This window comes from Lithobates pipiens, unplaced genomic scaffold (assembly GCF_037356315.1).
Source record: "Lithobates pipiens isolate NorthernLeopardFrog02 unplaced genomic scaffold, aLitPip1_a1.2 Scaffold_23, whole genome shotgun sequence".
Lineage (NCBI taxonomy): Eukaryota > Metazoa > Chordata > Amphibia > Anura > Ranidae > Lithobates > Lithobates pipiens.
The window spans coordinates 168,599,209-168,621,266 of record NW_027507785.1 but is presented as its reverse complement, the minus strand read 5'-3'; the positions used below and the strand labels follow the sequence as shown (position 1 = coordinate 168,621,266).

The 22,058-nt window shown below is 42.6% G+C and overlaps 1 protein-coding gene and 1 pseudogene across 12 annotated transcripts in view; both read right to left on the bottom strand.

Annotated features, from left to right (window-relative positions):
- Nucleotides 1-22,058, bottom strand: part of RBFOX2 (RNA binding fox-1 homolog 2) — a 535,783-nt gene that overhangs the window by 133,115 nt on the left and 380,610 nt on the right. The window lies entirely within an intron of this gene.
- LOC143928853 (5S ribosomal RNA) lies at nt 381-501 on the bottom strand (annotated as a pseudogene).

The following is a 22,058-nucleotide window of genomic DNA, read 5'->3' as shown; positions in this document are numbered from 1 at the left end:
GGTCCTCTACCGCCATCCTTATGATCTCTGCATACCAAGATCTTCTGGGCCACAAGAATCACTGACCTCCCTTCCTGCTTGATCCTGAAGTCGTGGAAGCAGCAGAATAGGAGGAAATGCATAAATGAGAACTGATTCCACAGTTTAGATCTTTGAGATGTAGAATGGGTCCGACATACTCATTTGGTTTTGGTACCATAAAAAGTTTAAATAAAACCCAATACCTGCTCTTGCATGTCAACCACTAAGATCAATCTTTTGATACAAAAGATGGTCCAGTGCTCAAAAGACTTATTTTCTTCTGGAGCCTGAGAAAACGAGGAGAAGGACTTTCGGAACTCAAGCTTGTACCCTAGAATTAGAGGAAGTCACCCATCTGCAGCCTACGGCACCTGGCATTCCTAGGTGGTCTCCCATGCAGGTACTGACCAGGCCCAACCCTGCTTAGCCTCCGAGAACAGACGAGATCGGGATCTCTTTAAGGGTAATGTGGCTGTAGGCTCCGTCACTCTTCCTGCCAGTCACTTGAGAACTGTGGAAGTCTTCCCCCATCTCGAGTGAGCGGGGGTGCCCCCTCATAAGGAGGCTTCCGTTTCCTACTTGATGGCGGAGGCCATCGTGACTGCCTAGAAGCAGATGCTCCTGGCACTGGAGAAGCAGTTTGTTTAAATTAAATAGGTTTACTCCTCTTCCAAACTAGCAAAAGGATACTTTTTGGATGCATTTATCCAAATCATCCCTAAACAGCCGTTCACTGTGAAAAGGAAAACTAGCCAGGAGCTTTGCATGATGCATCGGCTGGCCAATTTTTCAACCATAAGATTCTATGGCTATGCACCAGCCAAGCATAAGGTGCGAGGCTTGAATAATACAATCTCTCATGGTGTCTATTGCCAAACAATGCCGCTGGTAACACTGCAAAATCCTGGGCCTGCTGATCAGGAATAACCTTGAGCACCTGTTCAGTCGGGTCTCCCAAGGATTAACATACATCAATTGCTGCTAGCACAGGTTGAGAAAAAACAAAAAAACACTTCTGATAACAGGAATTTTCAAATTTTTATCCGTTGGATCCCTAAGCATTTGAGCATTGTCTATCGCAGTGGTCATCAACCCTGTCCTCAGGGCCCATCAACAGGCCAGGTTTGCAAGATAACCGAGATACATGACAGGTGATATAATTTGCTGCTCAGTGATTGCAGTATTCTGGTATGGATCTCCCCAAGGTAATACATAAAACCTGGCCTGTTAGTGGGCCCTGAGGACAGGGTTGATGACCACTGGTCTATCGAACTAGACAAACTCATTCACAGAGGATATAGCAGCGACAATTGTTGGTATCACCCACTTTAGTGAATTTTTTCCTCCATAGGAAAAGTTGAGGGACAGGCGACAATGACGAGGAGGCGATCCCGACCGACGCACGCCGATGTACATCGGCAGAATGGCATGGACAGGCAAATGGGCGTACAGGCAAGTCTCTTTAAATTTGCCGCCGTGCCATCGCGTGCCTCCGTGAGTCAGATCGCGGGTCCTGCGGACTCTATCACCGCGGGGATACCAGAGATCGTATCATGGGGAGGAAGAACGGGGAGATGGTAAAGCATCTCCCTGTTCTGCCTAGCAACAGTGACACTGATCACTGTTCCCCGTGATTGGAGCAGAGATCAGTGTTGTGTAAAACACAGTCACGGCCCCCAGTTAGCAACATGCCCCTAGGACACACTTAACCCCTACACTGCCACCTAGTGGTTAACCCCTTCACTGCCAGTGTCATTTACACAGGAATCAGTGCATTTGTATAGCACTGATTGCTGTATAAGTGACATTGGTCCCAAAAATGTGTAAACAAAGTCCGATGTGTCCACCATATCGCAGTAACAAAAAAATTTAAAAAACGCTGATCGCAGCCATTACTAGTAAAAAAAAAAAAAAAAAAAATGCCATAAAACTATCCCCTATGTTGTAAACGCTATAACTTTTGCGCAAACCAATCGCTTATTGCGATTTTATTTACCAAAAATATGTAGAATTATACGCATCGGCCTAAACTTAGGGGGAAAAAAAAATGTATACATTTTTGGGGGATATTATGGCAAAAAGTGTTTTTTTTTCCAAAATTGTCACTGTTTGTCGCGCAAAAAATAAAAACCGCAGGCTGAAATACCACCAAAAGAAAGCTCTAATTGTGGGGGGAAAAAAAGGGCGTCAATTTTGTTTGGGAGCCACGTCACACGACCGCGCAATTGTCCGTTAAAGCGACGCAGTGCCGAATCGCAAAAAAGTGGTCTGGCCTTTAGCCAGCAAAATGGTCCAGGGTTTATGTGGTTAAAGGAGACATTTTATAAGAAACTTTAAAATTCCTTAGAAAGCTCCACTTGCCTTACCCGCCCACTGGGTTTTCTGTGGTAAAACAGACCCAATTTTCACCCCTCACAGTGGGTTCCGTTTAAAAAAAAAAAAAACCTTTAAGAACTAGGGCCCCTTTTAATCAGGAGATTCATACTCCTGGACTCATAAAAAAAAAAAAACCTCCAAAAAAACTTAAGGCTGAAAAAAAAACAAAAGAACTGGATCTCGGGGTCTAGTTCTCTAGAAAGAGAAGCGTTACGGGCTAAACCTCGTTTGTTCTGGCACGAGGATCAGGTACCATGCAATTCAGCCTAAAAAGACACTTTGAATCCAGCAGCATAGGCTAGCCCTAGCAAGGATTTCTCCAGTGGAGCTCAGTACATCTTTACTTGTGACCAACACCATAGACACTGAGGAAAAAATGGAGGCACTCCCAGTACTGGGAGGGGTTATATAGGGAGTGAACTTCCTGTCTTAGGGTGTGCCAGTGTCAATCACCTGAAGGTGGCCTATAACCCACATAGTAATTACTATGGCTGTGGCCCGTGATGTATGATTAAGAAACATACAAAGCAGTGTTGTCACCCTAGGATAGGGAGAACTACATAACACGTCCCCCTTCTTCATAACAGGGGGAGGAGTTTTGTCGTTCATGGAAAAAAGCAGAGAACAATGCCAAGTGAAAAAAGCCTAGGGGCAGAAAGAACAGGAAGTTATCTGGCTTACAGGTTGAATGGCTTTATTAATTTGTTGAACCAATATTACCTTTTTTTATTTTTAAATTGGTAAATTGTGTTTTATAGTCATGTATATCTAGAGGCTATGTATAATGCATGTATGATTCCAATTTTATATTTGGATATAAAGAGAAAAAAAAAAAAAAAAAAAACAACATCTACATTACCAAACACTCAGTGTCTGCCACTCCTCTGCCAATCCCTCCACTGGCTTCTGATCACCAAACTAATTAAATTGCTGGCAACATACAAAGCCATCCACGAGCTACATCTGGTTTTGAAATAATTGCCCAAACCGTATCCTCTGCACTGCTCCCAAGACCTCCTGGACTCAAGCTCGCTTGGCCCCTCCTCCCAAGCTAGCCTCCAGGACTTCTTCAGAGCCCCTCCCATCCTTTGGAATGCCCTACCGCAATCTGTCCAGCTAGCCCCTTACTCTGGTCGCCTGTAGGCAATCCCCGAAAACTCTTTTCACCACTTGCCCCACCACATTAAATTGTAAGTTCTTATGAGTAGGGCACTCTTAACCCTCTTGTATTTTATTGCCTCGTAACTGTACTGTCCCCCTTTAGATTGTAAAAGTGCTGCACAAACTGTTGGCACTATATAAATCCTGAAGAACCACCAAAACTTCTGTTGGGTCTTAGTCCTGCCTGTGACCCCATTGGGGCTGATGTTCCTCAACTCCCAGTCCAAGAAACAATAACTATGGTATCAACAGGGCACAAAGTAATGCTAGGTACCATATGGGCTGAAAATCTGCCAAAAAAACAGTCGGTTTGGCAGTTACCAGCTATTAGTCATGTGTACAGCTTCTCATCCATCACTGGAAAACCAGCAGCCGATCAGCATCTGATCAGCGCTGGCATTTGTAACCTTTAATGCATTCTCTGCAAAAAAAAAAAAAAAAAAGCGTTCCAAGAGCTGCTCCCCATTTACCCAAGCCCAATCTCCCGCAGCAGCTCTTCTCCCCACTCTAACAGGAGACTATGCAGCAGCGGGTGCCACTGGCCCACATGTGTGCCCCCCCTCCCCCCCTACCGCTCCTGTTCTGAGTGCCCCCATAGCAAGCCAGATGCTAAATCATTGCACAGAGTAGGCAAATATAGCATGTTCATTATTTTATTTTAATTAAAGCTTTACAGCCACTTTAATTTTCTAGTTAAACAGGTCGTCCCCTCCATTTGAAAGAGGGGGACGTCAGCCTCAGACATTTAAGTGTAGTAAAGTTCAATTGTGATTTGTGATGTGGAGATTTTTGAGAGCTACGAAATCTAGCTAAATGCTTTACCTCCTTTTATACATTATTGGAGGTTCAGTTTTGGGCACAATAAAATAAATACGTGTCAGTTATATTTTTGCTTCACATGTTTTCTCTCCTTTTTAGTGCATTACAAGACATTGCTTGCTTTGGCAGCTGCCACTTGGCATTCAATGGTGCTGCCAAGTTTATGGTTAACCATGTTATCCAAGTTAAAAGACTAATGTCCTCAAACCACTGCCATATCTTCAGGCCCACAACATTCATTCTGAACATTAGACTGCAGTTGACTGCTACAATTTAAAATGAACTTAAAGTGGATGTAAACCCTCACATATACCCAATGAACTGAACAGCCTCAGATGATACAGAGATTAAACAAATCTCCCTACATAAGGCTTCATGCACACGGGACATTTTTTACAACCTCTCCTGAACAATTTAACTTGACAGCTAGCAATTGAAGTTTAACCACATCGCATCCAGGCCAATTCTGACATTTCTCTCCTACATGTAAAATTCATAATTTTTTGCTAGAAAATTACATAGAACCCCCAAACATTTTATGTTTTTTTAGCAAAGACCCTAGAGAATACAATGGCGGTTGTTGCAATTTTTCGAATGCGTTTTTTCAAGAAAAAAAAAAAAAAAAGTTTCATGCGTAAAAAACAAAAAAAAACAGTAAAGTTAGCCCAATTTTTTTGAATAATATGAAAGAGGAGGATACGCCGAGTAAATAGATATCCAACATGTCATGCTTCAAAATTGCACGTGCTCGTGGAATGGCGCCAAACTTTGGTATTTAAAAATCCCCATAGGCGACGCTTTAAATTTTTTTACTGGTTACATGTTTTGCGTTACAGAGGTGGTCTAGTGCTAGAATTATTGCTCTCACTCTAACGTTCCCAGCGATACCTCACATGTGTGGTTTGCACACTGTTTTCATATGTGGGCGGGACTTGCTTCTGCGTACAAGCTCATGGGGACGGGGGCGCTTTAATTTATTTTATATTTTTATTGTTCATTTTAGTTTTATTTTATTTGTTTGACACTTAAAAAAAAAATTGATTACTTTTATTCCTATTACAAGGAATGTAAACATCACTTGTAATAGGAATATGGCACGATTGGACCTATTTACAGTGAGATATGGGGTCAATAAGACCCCATATCTCACCTCTAGGCTGGGAAGCCTAAAATAAAATAAAAAAACGATCCTGGCTTCCTAGCCAAATCGGCGCCATTATTTTGAATGCAGAGGCCGGGCGTGACATAACATCGCGCTCGGCCTCCGATCATAGAGACTCCGGGGACTATCTGGTCCGACGGAAATCTCTATGGTATTAAGCGGATCCTGTGACGACTCACCGATGGAAGCGGTGAGTCGGTAGAAGCACCGGAGGCCGGCGGGAGGGGGACGTCCCCTCCCGCAAGAACAATTAAGCGGCGGGACAGCTGCTATGATCATTCTTATGGTGCAGGGAATCTTGTGGCCTCAGGCATCATTCAGATATACCCCCGGAAAGTCAAGGACGTCCCTGAACGTACCTTGGGCGGGAAGTGGTTAAAACACCTGTTTTACCGCGGTTACATAGTAGGTGAGGTTGAAAAAAGACACAAGTCCATCAAAGTTCAACCTATGTTTACATGTGATTATGTCAGTATTACATTGTATATCCCTGTATGTTGCGGTCGCTCAGGTGCTTATCTAATAGTTTATTAGCTTAGCTTAGTATCGTCAAATACAGATTGAACTGTTTACCCCATCCTACAGGTCACTTATGAATTAAATAGCATTAGTCCCAGCACAGTAGCCTGAGGGATCCCACTACCCACCCTTGACCATTCCGAGTACTCCCCATTTATCACCACCCTCTGAACTCGCCCTTGTAGCCAGTTTTAAAACCATGTACTCACCCTATGGTCCATGCCAATGGACCTTATTTTGTATAGTAAACGTGTATGGGAAACTGTCAAATGGACCTCCTCATAGAAGGTTAGTAGATTGGTTTGGCAAGAATGATTCTCAATGAATATCATGCTGATTACTGCTAATGATACCATTCTCATTACTAAAATCTTGTATTATAGTCCATTATCCCCTCCAAGAGTTTACATACTATTGATGTTAGGCTAACTGGTCTAATTCCCAGGGATGTATTTTGGGCCTTTTTAAATATTGGTGCTACATTGGCATTCTAGTCAATAGACTGTCAGTAAAAATTAGTAACAATGGTCTGGTAATTACTTGACTGAGTTCCCTTGGGTGCAAGCCATCTGCTGGTTCCAGTGATTAATGCCAAGTTTCCCAAGTCTCATTTTAATTCTGTACTCTAACCATGGAGGTGCTTCCTGTGATGTGTCATGAGGATAAACACCGCAGTTTTGGTTACTGAAGCCCCCCCAATTCCCTCATGAAGACAGAGGAGAAGAATAAATTCAATACCTTCGCCATCTCCCCTTCCTTTCTAACCAGATGTCCTCATTCTTTATGGGGCCAATATGGTCTGTCCTCCCTTTTTTACTGTTTACATACTTAAAGAATTTCTTGGGATTTTTTTTGCTCCCCTCCACTATGTGTCTTAGATGTCCTTATTGCACCCTTACATTTCTTGTTGCATTCTTTATAAAGTCTGAATGCTGATGATGATCCCTCAACCTTGTATTTTTTGAAGGCCTTCTTTGTTTTTATATGCATTTTTACATTGAATTTAAGCCATCCAGGACTTTAGTTCTCTTTTAAAATGTATTACCCAATGGGATGCATTGGCTAATGCCTTTATTTAATATGCTCATAAAGCAAACCCATCTCTCCGTCACATTCTTTGTTCCTAAGATTTTATCCCAATTTATGCCTTCTAATAAGGTTCGTAGTTTAAGGAAGTTGGCTCTTTTGAAATTCCATGTCTTTGTATTCCACTTAGGTGTGATTTATACAGAAGCCAATTTACTTGTGATCACTGTTCCCTAAATTGCCCCGTATTTCCACGTCCGTGGTCAGGTCTGTATTGTTGGTAATCAGTAGATCCAGCAACTTTTTTCTTCTAGTTGGTGCCTCTACCATCTGACCCATAAAATTGTCCTGTAAGACATTTAGGAACTGGAGAGTCTTAGATGAATGCGCGGTTCCCTCCACCCAGTCTTTCTGGATAAATAAAACCCCCATTATGATAACACTTCCCCATCCTTGCTGCTAACCCAAATTGTGATTGGAGATATGTCTCCCCTTCCTCCCTCGGGTCAGGGGGCCTATAGCATACTCCAAGTATTATTTTCCCCTTAGCTTCATCCCTTTGTAGCTCTACCCATAAGGATTCCACCTCTTCCCTAGCTCCCTTTGTGATGTCATCTCTCACATTCATTTGTACATTATTCTTGATATACAAGCAGACCCCCCCCCTTTTTTTTTACCCCCTCTATCCTTGCGATAAAGGGTATACCCTTGAATGGTTGCCAGCCAATCATAAGTGCTGTTGAATCAGGTCTTTGAAATTCTCAAAAAAAAAATCCTCCTTGTGCAATAGTATCTCTAGTTCATCCATCTTGTCCGCCAGGCTCCTGGCATTGGTGAACATGCCACATAGTTGAGACTGGTCGCACATTATCCTCTTATTGGGTCTTATTGGGTGTTCTGAGATTGCAACTAGGACTTGCTACTATACTTATCTTGGGTTTATGTGCTTTCTTTGGTCAACCTACCATTAATGCCCCCCCAATAGTACCCTCTGGAATTGGTGCCACGTAGTTTAGAGCGGTCACATACTGTCTTCTTATTGGGTGTTCCGAGGTTGCAAATAGGACTTGTTACTATACTTACCTCGGGTTTATGTGCTTTAGTCAACTTACCACTATTGCACCCAATACTATACTCTGGAATATGTTCCACGCTGATCATCTCTACCTCTGGACCCTCCCCCCATCGCCTAGTTTAAAAACCCCTCTAACTTTTCGTCCATCTTCATTCCCAGCTGATCTTCACCCTCCATGCGGCGTTTAGTAGCTTTTTTTCATTCAAATAGCCAAAAACGAAAAAAGCCTTTAAACAAAACACGGCTAACGCAAGCTACCACGTTTACACACTGTTACAGGCATTTGGCGTTTCAAATGTCTCTGAACATCCATCCGGAATGCATTTTTTTACTCAACTGCCTAGATACGACTAAAAAGGAGTGTGTACATGTACTGATACGATAACAGAGGAGAATTCATGGTCTCATGTCTGTTTACCAGCAGCAGCATAGGCCTTAGTTTTACTTGCAGATCTGCTGTCTTCAGCTTTAAATATGCTTTAGAAAGTTCAGATCGCGTTACAGATTTTTTCCTTTCTGTTCAGCACTGAGTGAAGTCTAGGCACACACCCTCAATCCGCAGACTCGCAGAGCTGTTCTGTAAATAGTTTAGCTGTCTGCTACTTTATAGCAACCTCCCTGACATACAATTCAGCCTGGTTTTATCTCAGATGATGAAGAACTTGTCACAAGTTATCATGCTGATAACAGAAGAATGAAACAGGAGAAAGCCACAGGATTTCATGCTTTGACAAGAGATAAGAAAACACTGCAGATATGTGCCCAGCTCAAGTTTCATGAATCAGGTTTACATACACTTTAAAAGTGTTTCTAAAAAGGCAGAGGGTTTATCCTAATGCATTAAAGCGGTTTTGTACAGAAAATTGCAAGTTCATCTTATTCAAATGGCTTTGGAACATAGATGCAGTTATGACCATTGAAATAAAATAATATGCAGTATTTACCTTTTATTTTTTATGTTTATGCCGACTTCCGGACTCTCCTCCCGTGGGAGTAGGCATGTTTATCGGCTTCGCAATGGTCCCTGGGAAATTTTTTAGCTATTTCCCAGGAATCTGTGGGGGACACAGTCATGCCGAAATCTCGTGAGATTTCGGAAGGAGGACGCCGGTCACATGAGGGCATGTCCGAAATTGCCATTTTGAAAGTGGGCAGGCAGCTCTATCTGCCATTACCACTATAGCACACGAGGCAAGAGGAAGGAAAACAAAGAGGACACTCAAGGAGCATGTGCGAGATGGAGCGGTGGATGCTGGGAGCTCAGCGTCATCGCATCCAGGAAGTAAATGCCTGTGGGCTTCAAACGCCCACAGTGAAAATGGAAACCGCTGGACTGCTTTTTTAAAAGTTTTCCTTAGCAATGAAATCGTCACGCCGGGGGTTAAAAAGACGCAGATCGTGACTGCAAAGACACCGTAGGAATCGCCCACCAGTGACACAGGTAAAAAAAAAAAAAAAAAAAAAAAAAAAACAGCAGCGGAATCCCACTTTAAGATAAAAAAAAATCTCTGCAGCAGCCCCTCAGCCCCATCTCCATCCAGAAATGTTGCACAAGAGCCTAGGCTGTCCAGGGACCCTGCCTCATTGGTGGAGACAGCAGCAGTTGCCATTGCCGCCCCTGCTGTCAAAGTGGAGTGAGCCAATGACGAGAAAAGGGGGACAGGGGGTGGTCGAGCCGTGGCTCAATCTCTGGACACGCAGCAGCTCAGGAGCCCTAAAACCAAGCCGCTTGCTGTGGGGGCACTTGGCAGGATGGAGGGGCCAGGAGAGCCTGCAGGGTGACCCGAGAAGAGGAGGATCTGGGCTGCTCTGTGCAAAGCCACTGCACAGAGCAGGCAAGTATAACAGGTTTATTTTTAAACAAAAATGACTTCAATATCACTTTAATAAATTGATCTGGTCTAAAAATTATCGCTCATCCATCCGACCAGGAAAAGACAGCTAAACTCTCCACTGAAGTCAGTCCCTTCATTGATTTATTATTTTACATGAATATGTACCACAACCTTGTTAAGATGTTTAAAGCAAGCCAGAAGGGCAAAATACTTACTAGATCCTGTTCAAAGCTGGTACCTTCAAGGATCACTACAGCAAATTTAAGACGATCACTGCTGACCTCAAGTCTAAAAATGACATTTGCTTTGCTGAAGGCCCATATTTAGAAATTGTGCTGTTCTAGGCATGCCAGAATGAAGCCCTTTTGTACAACCTTACATAATAGTAGTATAGTATCGGATTATTCAAGACTACCTCCAGGGAAAACACCCCCCCCCCTACAGGGCTGCACCTCCACTACAAGGGTTAAATGCTTGTTTAAGAGGTTTCTACTCCGGCTGCCATCACTCTTTTCCTTTTTGGTCCAGCTTGAGGAACTGTCTCGGAGTCTTCATGCTCAGTTCAGGGATATGGGGCTGAACTACACTTGACATCACAGGGCACGAGACTGCTGAAACATGGGCGAAGAAGCTGTGGGCAACGGTCTTACAACCTGAAGCCATTAATAGAAATTCAGAAAAATTATTTCTTCCCATCATTGAGTCAACTTCATTTGAGAACCTTTAATTTTGACCAGATGTGCTTATTTGAATGGAATCCCAGGCATATTAAAACAGGTTTCCTTTGTTCCTAGAACCCATTACAGAAAGTAGTATGAATTTTCCTAAGAAAAAAAAAAAAACACACAACACAGATCATTTTCCCATTATGGTCCTTTGAATATTCTCATCACTATGGTTGAAAACTATTAATTTGCGTTCACCAACCAACAGAAAAATCAAATGATTGCAAAACAAATTTTCGTGCAGAATTCTACTGGTATATGGCCAGCTTGATTTTCAAAATGTAATATATCGAAACACCTTGCATAGGATCTAATTTTATGAAGTCACTAGTTGTCGAGTAAACAAACTTCCTATTGTACAGCTAAAGATCAGGCTACATACATGTGGGCCCCAGTGCAAAGTCAGCTCTGCCTAATTTTAAACACCACTACAGTTCACATAGACAGGGGAGGGGGTGGTAAGGTCTACCCTGCAGCATGGACCCGGTTTTAGCGGTGACTGAGGCACAGCTTCAGTCTAGAAAACAAATGTTCAGTGTCACAAATTTACTTTTAATACATGCATTTTTTTTTCTCCAATCCTGTCCATACTATAAACCAGAACATCATAACCACAAGGCACGAGGGTGATATTACAGGACTGGGCTATGACATTACTGTGGCAATGGCAAGCAGCCCCAGCAGTGAGTAGATAAGTACAAGTCTTGCAAATTAGCATCTACAGTATAATACAATTTACCTTCCTTGACAAAATAAAAATAATGTTTAATCATTTAGCACCTTTGCCGCGTTCCATAATTTTCCATAGGCGTCACCCTCTTCACTTTCACTGTTCTCATATGTTCCAGGTGACAGGCAGATACCCTGACCCTACCTCCTGGGCACCCTCTAAATTATTCAGCAGAGAAATAAATATTTCAGGATGCAGAGAATACAAACGTGGATAAGTAAATTGAGCTTTTCCACTCAGCTTTTTTCCTATGTGTAGATTGTAAAAACACCTAACCTATATAGTATTTAATAAAAAATAAAAATAAATGGTCTTCGCTGACCTGCATTATTTGCATAAATGATATTATCTAAGATGTCAGATCAGTTTAAAGCAGAACTCGAGCCAAAGACATCTATAAAAATTCATAGAGGAAAGGTTACCTTTGTGAGAGGTGTTAAATGGGAACTTTAGAAAAACATCCATTTAAAAATGCTCAGCTCAACCCGGTTAACTGTAGAATATATATTAATTTGCCAAATACAGGCACGGCTATACTTCTGATGCTACCATTATAGCTATGAGAGCTTCAGATTTCATACAGTGAAGATCTCAATTTCCCACCCCTTCCCCTCCTTGTTCATTCTCAGAATTATTTGTAGTCTGTCTACATACTACAAGACTCCTAAACACACACTAGTTTAGAATGCATTAGTCTGCAGTTCCACATGCGTTGTGGTACACTGCCATGCATTGCCCTTCAAAAGGAATGGCACAGCAAGGCGGGTAGTGTGAAAAGGCCTCAGATGCCTTAGCGGAAGTGTTGCAGTTCTAACTCAAGCCCATCTACCTGCCCTCATTCTGTTGATGCTCAAAACTTAAAGCAGAGCTAAACTCAATCAATAGACAACTTTTACGTTGTATGCTGCCAACAATTGTAAATGGATGGGAAGTTATATTTACTTCTTTTGAACCTTTTTTTTTTTCTACATTTCTTCACTTGTTTCCTGGCCTAGGCCAAAATGTCCTGTCATACAGTCTTCATGGGCATTTTTTATCTTTCATGGAGGAGGGACTATGTACACCTCCTGCTTGAGCTCAGAGCTGATGGATTATGGACTCCAGGCAGTAAATGCTACATGAATCATCAGTCCCATAAGATGACCTACCACAGCTAAAAATGATGGGGGGAGTTGTGAGTTAAAAGTCATTTCTCAACAAAATAAAACATTGAGACATTGATGGATGGATGAGTTTGATTTGGATATTACAACTTAAATAGCGTTTTCAGCTAGTGGTGCCTAGATACTACTTAGTTCCTCTTTAATGCTAAATAAGTGTTTGCATTCATTTGGATTTATCTCAACAATGACACCCTTATTTAACCCTATGTATTTCTAGGACTTGAGGCAGTGTAGGTCAAGCCTCACAGGAAGCTCTTCATCCTTGTTCAGCATTGATGTGGAAGTCTGGAGAGCTCATCATTTCCAGGCTGACCACAGCATGACATGACATGTGACTATACAGCACATGTGTGCTGCTCTTCACTGCAATCAACCAGTCTACAATGAATGCCTACTTCAACTTGCAGCCTATTTAGCAGTCAATGCACAATTAAAGATGCAAACATTAAAACAAAAAAGCTTTGACATTTTAGATCATCAAGGGAACTTTAAAGCACCACATCCAGTTACATCACCAGTCCATCACCACTCGTATGCATGTCATTGTTATAATGAAGCATAAATTCTAGTTTACATTGCCTAGGATTTTAGTGCAGCAGGCGCAGCATTGTTGGCTTCCTACAGAAAGTTGAAGGCTCACTGAATTTCTGGTAGGCCAAAAGATGAGGAAATGTGTACATATTACCATATCATTGTATTTTTATTTTAAAGTTGTATTCTTTTAGCCATGTATTCTCTTTAATTGTCCCAGACATACCGCTCCATTAACGCACATTTGTGGCTGCTCCCATTCATCTACGCTCAAAAATTTTTACAGAAAGATTCATAAAGAATTCACCCATACGGTTACGAAATCATATTGATACTTTATCAGTTTTATTCACAATACATTAAAAAGCCATTACCTTAAGGCCGGGTTCACACCGCTGCGATGCGGGAACGCCGCGAATCTGCGGCGTTTTCCCGCATCGCATTACTCCCGCCGGCAGTTCACACTGCCCTATGCGGACGGCTGGGAGTGCCAATGATATGTTAATGACACCCCCAGATCCGTCCGCATATCGCAGTGCGATCTGCCGACTCGCACAGGAATCGGATCGCATGGTGTGAACCCCCATGCGATCCGATTCTGTTGCGGACCAAAAAAAGGGTCCCGTGCGAGTTTGCTGCGGGACCGATGCGAATTCAGCCATACTATCTGTATGGCTGTACTCGCATCGCTACGGAGATCGGATGTGATTTGCGGTGCGAATCACATCCGGATCTCCCCCCGCAGCAGTGTGAACCCAGCCTAAAGGTTCATATGCACAGGGGGGAAAAAAAAAAGCGTAAACATAACTAAACTGTGTACAAAAATGCTCTGAGCATTTTTTTTTATGCCAAGGGAACCGACGTTTTTAAAGTCCAGTGTGCATGGAGCCTCCGAAAGGGTTTGCAACATAAGACCCCTTTTCACACTGGGGCGTTTTTCAGGTGTTTAAACGTTAAAAAAGCGACTGTAAAGCACTTGAAAAAAGCCTCATCTGCAATCCCAATGTGAAAGCCCGAGTGCTTTAAAAGCCCTTTCACACTGCCAGCGCCCGAAAAAAAATGCTGGTAAAGCACTGCTTAAACTAGCAGCATTTTTCCAGTGCTAGCGGGGCGCTTTTACCCCCCACTAGTGGCCGAATAAAGGGTTAAAAGCATCCACAAAGTGCCGCTGCCAAGGAGCTTTTCCAGCTCTTTCCATTGATTTCAATGGAAAGGTGCGCTTTAGGAGCGGTGTATTCCTGGCTCCTAAAGCGCTGCAAAGAAGCTGCTTGCAGGACTTTTTGCAGCACCTCAGTGTGAAAGCACTCAGGCTTTCACATTGGGATTGCAGATGAGGCTTCTTTCAGTCACTTTTTTTAATGCTAAAGAGCCTGAAAAATGCCCCAGTGTGAAAGGGGTCTAAACAAGGTAGCTAAGCCCTAATATACACCCGAGTGTCCTGCGAGTCCCAAAGTGCAACAAGCCAGGAAGGAAGGATCAAATTATTCACAAGCCTGCTGTGTCACGTCACCTGAAGAACAAAAAAGTATACAAGCTTCTTTGGGACCCTGTAGGCTTTAATGGAAGCACCTGAAAAAACATGTGTACTTTTCAGGTGCTCGTTTAAAAAGATATATAGCCAGAAAAAAAGGCAAGATTCTGCTCCACTACAGCAAGGTGTGCAGAAATTTTTTTTTTTTAAAAAGGCTCCAATTCATCTGCCTACACTCATCCTAAGGCTGGGTTCACACTGCTGCGGGGGGAGATCCGGATGTGATTCGCACAGCAAATCACATCCGATCTCCGTAGCACTGCGAGTTCAGTCATACAGATAGTATGGCTGAACTCGCAGCTGTCCCGCAGCAAACTCGCACAGGACCCTTTTTTGGGTCCGCAACGGAATCGGATCGCATGGGGGTTCACACCATGCGATCCGATTCCTGTGCGAGTCGGCAGATCGCACTGCGATATGCCGACGGATCTGGGGGTGTCATTAACATAACATTGACACCCCCAGCCGTCCGCATAGGGCAGTGTGAACTGCCGGCGGGAGGTATGTGATGCGGGAAAACGCCGCGGATTCGCGGCGTTCCCGCATCGCAATAGTGTGAACCTAGCCTAAATGTGAAAGGGGGCTAAAAGCAGCAGAGTGCACAGAAATGGGGGGGAAAAAAAGCGTATACAACCAAAAATGCATATGTCCATGCAATAGCTATGGCACCTAGAGAATGTAACAGTGCTATTTTAATATTTACTAATATCCATGGCAGGTCAAGCTATAATGAAGAATAGTAGTCCAGTGAGCACAATCACATGCTTGTTTAAAGGATGTTTAGGATTACAAACAAAATTGTTCTAAAAAGGGATTGTTCAGATAGCCAAAAGCATTTTGTCACATTAGGTTTTTGACTGAACAAGATGCTAGGAAAGTCTGAATTTACTGCAGCAATGCCTGTTCCTGCACAGATCTTTGGTTCACATGGAAACTGTGGGCTGACAAAAAACTGGGAAATAAAAACCAAAACCACACATTTTCTCAAAAAGGATTTGTCTATTTCTGGCCATGCATGTATCTGCAGAATACAAATCACATCTCTGCAATTATAAGGTGCACTACTGGTACCCAAATAAAAAAAAGTGACAACCGACATAACTCTAAGTTCAAATCAATAGTGATGACTTCAGTTGTTATAATCCAGAGCTTATGAAGCTTAAACCCTTGATGGCGGCTTCTACCAGCTAACACATTGCAATTTGCACTTCAGCAAGACGGTTTCACTGGAACTAGGCAATAGAAGTCGTTATCAGACATGTACATAGCTTGATGGATTCACTTTAAACTGCCCTGACATATCAGATGGTGGTTACGTTTAAAAAGGAGCAATTTTTAAATGCCTGTCTCCCAAAAATTGTCATGTTTACATTCACAGCAAGATAAAAATGCTGAATTAGGACTGGATGACAGAAGGCATTAGGAAAAAAATAAAATCCAGTCAGTTGACTGCACACATCGCTAGTCAATCCCTAAAAACTGTGCAGTTCCCAAAGCGGCATAAACAATTGCCAAATATATTCTTGGCAATGTCTGGCACACGACGTGTAGCATAGTTGTTGGGACTGCCCCCTATGAAAAAAAAATGTTCACGTGATTTGTTTTTGCTGGGCACTGAAGGAAACTTTCTTGCACAGGCTGAAAGGATCCAGCGTCTATAGTATGGTAATTACCTGTAAAATATATAATCCAAGTGTGTTTCCTTCCCTCATAATCCTGCATTATCCCACATCCCACCATGAAACAAGAGATTACAGCAGATTCTGTACACAACTGATTAACAGATTGGATTATTCTGATAAGGATTAAAAGATTTTGGCTTAATCGTGGTTACCATTAAAAGATACCCTCTCTAAAGCAGTGACGATTACCGGTTAATGCCTTCTATATACATAACGGACAAGTTTAAATGCTGCAAGTCAAACATTAACTTCTATTACCTTTTTTTTATAGATAACGGAGTAACCTTGAACCTGAAATTGAGAACTCTAAACAGTCGTCTTATCCATAATTTAAAAAGGACAGATCCAAGAAGATTTCCACCTCAGCATATGACATATCTATAACTCTTAACCACTTAAGCCCCGGACCATTTGGCTGGCCAAAGACCAGAGCACTTTTTGCGATTCAGCACGGCTTCGCTTTAACCGACAATTGCGCGGTCATGTGACACGGCTCCCAAAACAAAATTGACAGGGTTTTTTCCCCACAAATAGAGCAATCTTTTGGTGGTATTTGATCACTTCTGCGGTTTTTATTTTTTGCACTATAAATAAAAAAAAAGCGGTAGTTTTGAAAAAAAGGTCAATACGTCTACATATTTTTTGAAGAAAAAAGTAAAAAAAAAAATATCGCAATAGTAATGGTGGTGATCAGCGATTTTTATCGTGACTGCGACATTATGGTAGACATGTCAGACAATTTTGCCGCGATTTTGGGACCACATTTATACAGCAATCAGTGAAATAAAAATTTAATTCATTACTAATCATTGTAAATGTGACTGCAGTAAAGGGGTTAACACTAGGTGGCGCTGTAGGGGTTAAGTGTTTCCTAGGGATGGGCTGTGTGTGACATCCCTGATCATAGCTCCTGATCACAGGGAGCTATGATCAGTGACACTGTCACTAGGCAAAATGGGGAGATGCTTGTTTACATTAGGATTTCCCCGTTCTTCCGCTCCGTGAAACGATCGTGGGTGTCCCGCGGACATAGAGTCCGCGGGACCCGGTCCTACTCACGGGGCTCCCAACCATTCATTGCTCGCCGCCGCACACACAATGGCACGGCGGCAAATTCAAAGGGACATACAGGTATGCCCATTTGCACAGCTGTGACATTCTACTGACGTACAGCAGCGTGCGCCGGTTGGAAACTGGTTAAACACTAACAAATGCAACCTTTTATAGATAAGCATGGCATAAATGCATTTAGCAATCTATTCAATTTTACCTGACATATAGGCAGGGTTAAAGAGGTTGTAAAGTCTTTCACCTTACTGCATTAAGGTGAAAACCCTTCTTTGCTGCAGATCACCCAGACACCCCCCCCCCCCCCACTTACTTACCTGAGCAAATTCATTCCAGCGCCATGCACAGGCCCAGGTGCTCCAGCCGCTGGCTCTCCTCAAACTGGACAGGCTGATAGCAGCAGGAGCCGGAATCCAGTGACATGGGAGCCGGGGGACAGAGCTGAGTCCCACTGTCTGTCAATAGACACAGCAGCAGGACTTGGAAGCATGCCTGCATGGGTAACCCCAGGGAAAGCAGCTTTTCGTTGCGGGAACCAGGAGCACCGGCGGGCCACCCCAAAAGGAGGATTGGGGCTAAACCCTTGCACAGAACAGGCAAGTACAACATGTTTATTTTTATAAAAAAATAAAATAAAAAAAAAACTTTACAACCCCTTTAATTGTTTGGGAAATATTAAAGCAAACATGCTTTCAAACCAGAAAATGCAGTACATGCAAATTACGTTGCCCTGTTAAACAGATTACCAGACTAAAAACAAACAAGCAAAAATGTTTAGCTTTAAAAAAAAAGCTCTTTAGGCCCTAGGTCTACAGTAGGTCACTGGAGTGCACTAAAGCCCCATACACACTATCAGATTTTCTGCAGATTTTTGTCTTCAGATTTACCAAAACCATATAATATGAGGTCAAATCTAAGAGTTTCAATTTGTATGCAATCAGGCTAGGCCTAGGTCTGCTGTTGGCTGACTTTTCCCAGCTGGTCCAGGCTTTGGAGAGATCCCAACTTTAAATGTTGGGATCCACCCAGATGCCTGGATTAACCACTAGTTCAGGCACTCTGCATGACGCTGATGGACCACACCAGCCGCTCACACCCCCTGCATAGACTGGCACTCCAGTGAGCGCCGTTGACTGACAATCACCAGATCTCTGCTCACTGAAGACAGAACTGAGCAATCATCAGTTTTTGATTGCTCAATTTTCAGTCTTAGAGGCAGCATGGGACAGATGTAGCATCAGCCCGATGCTGCAACCACCTACGCAATTAGGTAGGTTTTTAATTCCCATACAATATACACGTCTGATATGAGTGATGATTTACATGTGCAGACAAAGTCAAGTGAACAGATATTCTAGTTATTTCTGCAGCAATTGTGTTCATAATTACCAGTATTGCCAATAAAGAAATAACTTTGTTCAGCGCAATAATGAGAATTTTCTAATAGGCCAGGAAAACCACTCCATCTACACCTAGAATAACCCACAGCAGAATAGACTGAGTCTACAGCTCCCTGCTTGGGGAGCTCTGAAAACCGAGTGATCAACGGTGTTCGATGGCTCACTTCTCTGTGCGAAGGTGGCAGGGGACAGATGCATCACTGGACTGATGCGATGCTGCATTCACTGAGGCAAGTATGAGTCCAAAAAAAGAAAAAACACATTTACAAAAAAATCACCTCTTAACAAGTTGTAGACCAGGTGGTGCAGTTGTACTGCGGCAGGCTGGCGCGGCTACGCAAATCGCAGTCATTGTACGTCAGCCGATTTAAGGAGCTATAGGGGTGCGTGCACCATGCCGGAGCCGATGCACGTGGCCGGCAGGTCACGATGTCTTCTGGCCACCCACGATCGATCCTCGGAGAGCCAGAATGGGGATCTCTGAGGAGCAGACAGAGCTCCTTTCTGAGGGAAGTAGAGAAATCTGCTGTTCCTGATGATCAGGAACAGCAATCTCTCTCCTCCTCCAGTCAGTACACTGTCCCCACAGTTAGGAAAACCTCCCTAGGGAATACTTAACCCCTTGAGCGCCCTAGTGTTACCCCCCTTCCCCGTCAGTGACATTTATACAGTAATCAGTGGCTATTTTTAGCTCTAATCGCTGTATAAATGTCAATGGTCCCAAAAGTGTCCGATCTGTCTGCCGCAATCTTGCTAAAAATCAGATTGCCGCCATTACTAGTAAAAAATAACAAAAAATGCCATAAATCTATTCCCTATTTTGTAGACACTATAACTTTTGAGCAAACCAATATACGCTTATTGCTATTTTTTTACCAAAAATATGAATACATATTGGCCTAAACTGATGAAGAAATACATTTAAAAAAAAAAAAAGTTTTTAAATATAGCAAAAAATATAAAAATATTGGTTTTTCAAAAGTGTCCCTTCTTGTTTATAGCGCAAAAAATAAAAACTGCAGATGTCATCAAATACCACTAAAAGAAAGCCTTATTTCTGAGGAAAAGAACATTTTGTTGGGGTACGACGTTGCACAGCCACGCAATTGTCAGTTAAATCGATGCAGTGCTGTATCACAAAAAATGGCCTGGTCATTAAGGGGGCAAATCCTTCCAGTCCTTAAGTGGTTAATAAACATGCAAAACCTGAAACTCTAAATACATGAGCTTTGCCATATTTGGGCAGCTTATTCCTTCATAAAACAAACGTGAAGCGCGTATGTATTCACAACACCTGAAGTTATGCATATTCTCTTCTATGTGGGCTTATTCTCATGAGATGTAAACAAAGGGTTTTATGCCTGAGAATATACTGTAATTGAGTATATTGCTCCCATTCAGGAGCATAAAGAATTGGCATTTTAATATTTATATAAAACATTATGGGGGAGATTTACTAAAGCTGGTACACAGAATCTGTTGCAGGTATGCAAAGTAACCAATCAACTTTCACGTTTTAGCCCTGGTTCAAACCAGTGCGACGTGACAGTTCAAAGTTGCATGACAATTCCTACCCTATTTGCGGCAATGGAACCGTTCATTTCTGTGCTATTCCAGCACGATTTGCACTGACATCTGTTAAATAAAGTCACATAACAAGCTGCACATGAAATTGCACTGCTTTGAAGTCACACAACTTTAAAACTGCACTGGTGTTAACCAGGACTTATTGTTAAAGCCTAATTGTACAAGCTGATTGGTTACCATGTACAGCTGCACCAGATTCTGTGTGTACTCATTTTAGTAAATCTCTCCCTATGAACTTGTGACCTTGTTCACACTTAAAATACAAGAGATTGTTGTTACTCGAGAGGAAGGAGCAAATAGGTGGAAACAGACTTGTGCAGTATACAAACACTACATTTTAAATTTCTTAGAATTGAGAAAAGCAATTTACTTTTCTAAAAAGACAATTTGGCCTTGTGGACAGGTGTCCCCATTGTAGCACACATTACACACTTTTCTATTTCAAAGGCAATTGGCCAATTTAAATGGAACATGAAAGTGGAAGTCCACCCTAACACTTAAATTCTCACCCTGCAATCATCATTGTGAGCCAAGTTCAAGCTTTAGGTGTCAAAATGAGAAAAATCAGTTTTTCTACCTTTATTTTGCAGAATCCAGTGCCATCACATGACTTCACTTCAACTTCCTTCTGAGAGTAAAATCAGCCAGTGGGTGTGGTTGCTGAAAGCCAGTGACATCACTTCCTGGGAGGGACATTGTTCCTGTGTAGGCATTGGGCGTATACAGAATGGGTCGCATCAAAGTCGCACTCTAAATTGTGACTTTGTGGTAGCAATAGTGGAAACAGACTTAGGCCGCGTACACATGGGCGGATTGTCTGCCCAACTTAGTCCGCTGAACCGTGTTTCAGCGGACAATCCGCTCGTGTGTGGGCTTCAGCGGACAGTCTGACGGACTTTGTCTTTCGGAATTTCCGTAATTTTGTCCGTCCAAACTTGGTTTCAGCGGACAGTCCGCTCGTGTGTAGGCAAGTTGGACGGACTAAGTATGGCGCATGCTCAGAAAGGATTTACACGGCCGAAGGTTGCATTGCAGTGTATTGGACGTCGTTTTTCTAGTCCCGTCGTACGTGCTGTACACATCATCGCACAAGTTTTCAGCGGACTGTCTGTTCATCGTGTGTGGTCAAGTCCGTTCATTCAAAAGTTGAACGGACTGTCTGACGAACTTAGTTGGGCAGACAATCCGCCCGTGTGTACGCGGCTTAAGGCTTTGTTTCCACTAGTATGAATTGTTATGGGACTTTGGACACAAATCCCATTACAAGTCTCAAGCCACTGATTTCAAATGGCACCTGTTCCTGTCTAAACGACTTTGAAAATCTGTGACTTTGGAAAGGTACCTGCAATGCTTTGATGAGACTTTGATCCAGAGAATGTAAAGTTGGATCAAAGTCACACTCTAGCCTTAGGCTACATTGCCACTAGTGCGACTCCAAGGCTGTGTGATTTAAAGCGAGACTGAGTGCAGCTTTGATCTAACTTTACACTCTGGATCAAAGTCGCTTCAAAAGTTGCATCAAAGTAGTACAGGCACCTTCTCACCTTTTTTGGGAACGTTTGCCATTGAAATCAATAGGATGTGACTTGTCATGCGACTGTGTCCAAAGTCACATGACAAGTCGCACTAGCAAAAATGGAGCCTTAA